The 6218-nt window shown below is 40.3% G+C and overlaps 1 long non-coding RNA gene across 1 annotated transcript; it reads left to right on the top strand.

Annotated features, from left to right (window-relative positions):
* Positions 1–2545: 2545 nt before the first annotated feature.
* On the top strand, positions 2546–4389 carry LOC122479658. Its single transcript, XR_006296395.1, has 2 exons — positions 2546–2650; positions 3721–4389. It is a non-coding gene; the product is annotated as an uncharacterized LOC122479658 (long non-coding RNA).
* The last annotated feature ends 1829 nt before the right edge of the window (positions 4390–6218 follow it).

Genomic DNA, 6218 nt, shown 5'->3' with positions numbered 1-6218 from the left:
CTGAACTGGAAAAGACTTGAAATGTATCACAAAACTCAGTATTGCTGAAGGTGATCGGAAATAGGTCTTGTGTTGTTGGAAATATAAATTATCATAATCATCTGGTTGAAAATTTGGTGAATTGTTATTCAACAAATAATTGTTGTATATACAAATTAAAATCTAAAATGAACATACTCTTTTATATAGCAATTGAGCTTCTAATAATGTAACCCAAGAGGAAAGAAAATATTTGATAAAGAAAATCATATGCATAAGAATGATTACTACAAGAAATTAAAATAATAGTAAGAATTAGAAAAGTTGCAAGATATAAGATCAGAATACAGAATAAATTAGGTATAAATTTATCAGAAATAAATAATTCAAAATTATAAAAGTTGCTACTTAAAATAGCAAAAATTGGGACACCTGGGTGGCATACTTGGTTAAGCGTCCAACTTTGGCTCAGGTCATGATCTCACAGTTCATGAGTTAGAGCCCTGCGTCGGGCTCTGTGCTGACAGCTTGGAGCCTGAAGCCTGCTTCAGACTCTGTGTCTTCCTCTCTCTTTCCCCCTCCAGCACTCTCAAAATAAATAATATTTTAAAATATTATAATTATTTCTTATAATAATTATAATTATATATGTATAATAAATATATAATATATAATAAATATATAAATATAAAAGATCTCTCAAAAATAAATAAATATTAAAAAATAAAATAAAATTGCAAAAATTATAATGTCTAAAATATTATTGTAAAATATTTTTGATAAAATGAGGAAACTTTACTGAAAAGCATTGCAGAATAAATACCAAAATAGAGATATACCATATTCATGGATGGCTGGAAAGGAAAATTATTTTTTAAAAAAATTGACTATCCTTCATATATGAATGCATATACTTAGCGGTATTTCTATCAAAATTCTAAAGATATTTTGTTTTTCTTTATTTTCATTTGTAGTAAGTGGCAAGGTGCCTCTAAATTTTATACGATAGAGCAAAGCTCTAATAATCACCAAGACAATCTTAAGGTGGGGAACGAAGTTAAACAACTTATGTGATATCACAATTGATTACACACCTATAGTAAATAAGGCAGCAGGATAGTGTCACTGGGATAAACAAATTGACAATGAAAAGAATGATCAGTCTAATTACAGAGCTATACAAATGTAGAAACTCAGCCATGACTGAGGAGGTATTTCAAATTAGGGGGGGAATAAAATATTTGATTATGATAGACAATTGATTATCCATTTGGGAAAAAAATGAAATAAATATCAAATGTACAAAAATTCCATTCCAAGTTAAAGAAAAACCTTAATTTTTAAGAGAAAATGAGTTTTTACAACTTTTTAAAGAAAACAGAAAAGAACAGATTTCTGAGTTTATCAATGGTTGAGATTTCTTAAAGTCATGAAACGTGCAAATAGCATTGTTAACGTTGCAGAGATAGAGCTATATTAAAAATAAAACACCTGCTCATCAAATAACACCTTTAAAAAGCAAACAAGAAAACAAATTATTGAGGAAAGATGTTCACAACTCATGTAATAATAGAGGATTAGCAACCAGAATATGTGAAGAACTTACAGATCCTAACAAAAAGAGACAATAGAAACAATGTTTTTTAAAAAGAACAGATAATTCATAGAAAAGGAAACTAAAAGGACCAACAAGCATAGAAGGATGCTTGTTATCTTTACTAAGCAGGAAACACATATCAAAAAAACAAGAGCACATGGATTCACAAGCATCAAATGGCAATCATTTAAGTTTAGCAACAATGTACAGAAAGAGTGATTCTTATAAACCATAAGTGGAAACAAATCGACAAGAACAAATCAGAGGATGTGTCTGATCTAAAATTCAACAGTTCCACTTACATATGCTTAACTTGGAGACTCTTTCCAACAGATATCAAACACACACACACACACACACACACACACACATCCCTATAGATGCAATATTTATATGGCAAATAGCGCAAACAACCTGAGTGCCATTCCAAAAGAGACAGCATATCAGAATCATGCTGTACTCACAAGATAGATACTATAAGGTTGTAAAAATGAGTAAATGACAGCTACAGTTTCAATTGTAGAACAATTTCAATTCAAAGATCAATTTAAATAATTCACAAAAATAATGCTTAAAGAGAGCAAGTTACATTAAATGTGATGGTGTTTATAAAGTTGAAACCACACACAGTATAACATGTAATGTGTCAGGATTACCAATATGGAATAAAACATGAAGGAATATATTAAAAACCTGGCTTAAACCAAGTTAGATGTAGTCATTAAATTAACATTTAGGAGGAAAGAAAGGAAGCTGGAGCTAGGGGGGAGGGGTTCCAAGAATGAGAGGCTAGAACCCTGAGTGGTAGGGATTCACACTCCATCCCCATTTCTAAGCAGCCCTATTCCTAGCTGGAAGCAGCTGCCCTCGGCCCCATGGAGAGGCAGGAAGGAGCTGCCAGTCACCACCTGTCACAGGACCATGTGGGTGGCAGGAGGCAGTCCCCTCATGCCCAGATCCTTTCTCACAGGCTGGGGCAGAGCCCAAGGCCAGGATAAAAGGGCCTTGGGGACTGAGGCCTTCCATACACTCCTCTCCTGAGGTGCTGACGGACCTTGTGCTGCCTGTGCACCGGTAAGTGTCCCCTGGGACAAGGAACAGCACCACCTTCCTTAGGAGGACTCCAGGGCAGAGTGTGTGCGCATGTGTGTGTGAGTGTGTGGGTGTGTGTGCACACATGTGTGTGTGTGGTGGGTGGCAGTGAGAAGACTGTGAGACTGGGTTCATATCAGCATGGAAGGAGTCTCAGACACACTGAGGGACAGGCAAGGAGCAAGGCTGGGAACACGAGCAGAGGGAACTTCATGAGAGTGACAGAACTCTAAGAGAAACCACACTGACCCATAGTTATTGGTCTCTGGTTGGAATAATTTGCGACACTGACCATCATACCAACCTGTAACTGTTGTCAAAAGGGAAGTTTCTCTTTGAAAGCATAGCTGTCCCTCCAGGAAAAGTAGAGATAAGAACAGTGACACTCAGCCAGCAGAGAGGAAACCACAACTGACTGACTTACTTTAAGTGCTCAGACTAACGGGGCTGCAGAGTTGAGTAGGAACAACTCAAATCTTGGTGCTGAGGTGTTACTTTGAGATGAGTGTCCACAAGATGCCAGAGAAGCAGACTCAGTCAGGGCCTGGTGCAGTCCCAGCTTAGAGTAACCATAGTTACCCTCAGCCAGTTCTCCCAGCCAATCTCCAACATTCTGTGCATTTGTAAACTTTTATGTCCATACAGGACAAGAATATTTAGAATATTCTCCAAGAGGGAATGACTGTTTCCCCTAAAGAAAAGAATTCATTTATAAACTGCTACCTAGATTAATTGTTTCAATGATTATTGTGGTTTATGTCAGTAGAATATCTCCCCTAAATACTACATGTTTGATTCTGAGAACTTAACATCTTTGCCTAATTTCTCTACTTATATAATAGGTTAAAACACTTTGTTAGAAAATTAGGTTCAAGGAGATGATATGAGAGCATTTGGACAACTATGAGAAATAATGAGATTTTTTGTGTTGAATTATTAAGGACTACATTAAATAGTTCATCAAATAAAGGCTCTAGAAATGTACTAAGAATAGGAGGTGGTGGGGCAGGGGGTCTCTGTGTCCTGGGTCTGACTGTGTGACTCTCCCTCAGCTCCTGTCCCTGCCTGCCAAGATGTCCTGCCAGCAGAACCAGCAGCAGTGCCAGCCCCCTCCCAAATGCCCCCCCAAGTGTCCTGCCCCCAAGTGCCCCCCCAAGTGTCCCCCAAAGTGCCCTCCAGTCTCTTCCTGCTGTGGCTCCAGCTCTGGGGGTGGAGGCTGCTGTAGCTATGGGGGCGGGAGCTGTTGTAGCTCTGGGGGTGGTGGCTGCTGTAGCTCTGGGGGTGGTGGCTGCTGTCTGAGCCACCACAGGAGACGCAGGTCCCACCGCCACAGGCACCAGAACTCTGACTGCTGCAGCCAGCCCTTGGGGGGCTCCAACTGCTGTGGAGGGAGCAGTCAGTCATCTGGAGGCTGCTGCTGAAGTGGATTCTGAGCCAAGAAAAGCAGATGTGGGGGCAGCCAATGCCAAATCCTTCCTCCTGCTCCTGCTCCTCCTGCTGGGCCTACCCATGTGGCTGAGGGGTCTGACCTCTGGCCCAGAGGATCGCTGTGTCCTGGTGTCCGGAAGCCAGAACTTCCCCGAACCCATTCACTCACCTTCTCGTCCAAATGTGTGGCTGCCCTGGGAACCCAGAGTACAGACCCAATGTCCTTCTTCTGCTTACCTTGTGGCAAACCCAGCCTAATGGGAAACAATAAAACTAGAACTCTTCGTTCCTTATTTTGCCTTGATTGTTTCTTTTTATACTTATGTCGTCCTTCTCATATGTGCCCTCACTCCTTCCCCTGAGTGTCTACAGAACTTACTCAGATTTGCCATTTGCATCACTACTGTCCTTAAGAGCAAAACAAATTTCTGTTGGCTCAGAATCCAATCCAGGAGCCAACATTGCCTATAGCTACTGTGATTCCTTAGTTTCCTCCTATCTGTGGCAGTCCTTTAGGCTTTCTTTGTCTTCCATGTACTGACACTTTTTGAGCCATTGGTAGAAAAACTCTCCATTCACATTCATCTGATATTTCTTCTTGACTAGATTTGGTTTTGCATTTTTCAGAGATTCCACAGAAGTGGTGCTGTGTCCTTCTCTGAAACTGGTATCAAGCTTTGTAAGGTCTCTAATTGCCCTATTCTGGTAATATAACTTGACCACTTAGATGACTTTGGCTGAATTTCTTCATTATATACTCACTATTTCTCCTTTTTCTGTTTTTCTTTTTATTTCTTTTTTTAGAGAGAGAAAGAGAGAGAGAGAGAGAGAGAGAGAGAGAGAGAGAACATGTGGGGGAGAGGGGCAGAGGGAGAGAGAGAGACAGAGAGGGAGAGAGACAGAGAGAGACAGAATCCCAAGCAGGCTCCATGCTCAGCACTGAGCCCAAGGCCGGGCTCAATCCCACAAGCCCAGGATCATGACCTGAGCCAAAATCAAGAGTTGGATGCCCAGCTGACTGATTTCCTTTTAATCAATAAAAGGTGTCCCACTACTTTTCCTTTTTTTTTAAATATGAAATTTATTGTCAAATTGGTTTCCATACAACACCCAGTGCTCATCCCAAAAGGTGCCCTCCTCAACACCCATCACCCACCCTCCCCTCCCTCCCACCCCCCATCAACCCTCTGTTCTGTTTTTAAGAGTCTCTTATGCTTTGGCTCTCTCCCTCTCTAACCTACTTTTTTTTTCTTTTCTTCTTCCCCTCCCCCATGGACTTCTGTTAAGTTTCTCAGGATCCACATAAGAGTAAAAACATATGGTATCTGTCTTTCTCTGTGTGACCTATTTCACTTAGCATAACACTCTCCAGTTCCATCCACATTGCTACAAAAGGCAATATTTCATTATTTCTCATTGCCACATAGTATTCCATTGTGTATATAAACCACAATGTCTTTATCCATTCGTCAGTTGATGGACATTTAGGCTCTTTCAATAATTTGTCTATTGTTGAAAGTGCTCCATAAACATTGGGGTACAAGTGCCCCTATGCACCAGCACTCCTGTATCCCTTGGGTAAATTCCTAGCAGTGCTATTGCTGGGTCATAGGGTAGATCTATTTTTAAATTTTGAGGAAACTCCACACTGTTTTCCAGAGTGGCTGCACCAATTTGCATTCCCACCAACAGGGTTGGGGGAACCCACCAAGAGGGTTACCGTCTCTCCACATCATCTCCAGCATCTATAGTCTCCCGATTTGTTCATTTTAGCCACTCTGACTGGTGTGAGGTGATATCTGAGTGTGGTTTTAGTTTGTATTTCCCTGATGAGGAGCAAGGCTGAGCATCTTTTCATGTGCCTGTTGGTCATCTAAATGTCTTCTTTAGAGAAGTGTCTATTCATGTTTTCTGCCCATTTCTTCACTGGATTCTTTGTTTTTTGGGTGTGGAGTTTGATGAGCTCTTTATAGATTTTGGATACTAGCCCTTGTCCGATATGTCATTTGCAAATATCTTTTCCCATTCCATTGGTTGCCTTTTAGTTTTGTTGATTGTTTGCTTTGCTGTGCAGAAGCTTTTTATCTTGATGAGGTCCCAATAGTTCATTTTTGCTTTTCAT

This window comes from Prionailurus bengalensis, chromosome C1 (genome assembly GCF_016509475.1).
Source record: "Prionailurus bengalensis isolate Pbe53 chromosome C1, Fcat_Pben_1.1_paternal_pri, whole genome shotgun sequence".
NCBI lineage: Eukaryota > Metazoa > Chordata > Mammalia > Carnivora > Felidae > Prionailurus > Prionailurus bengalensis.
Note: the sequence above shows the minus strand (reverse complement) of the source record. Positions and strands in the feature narration are given on the sequence as shown.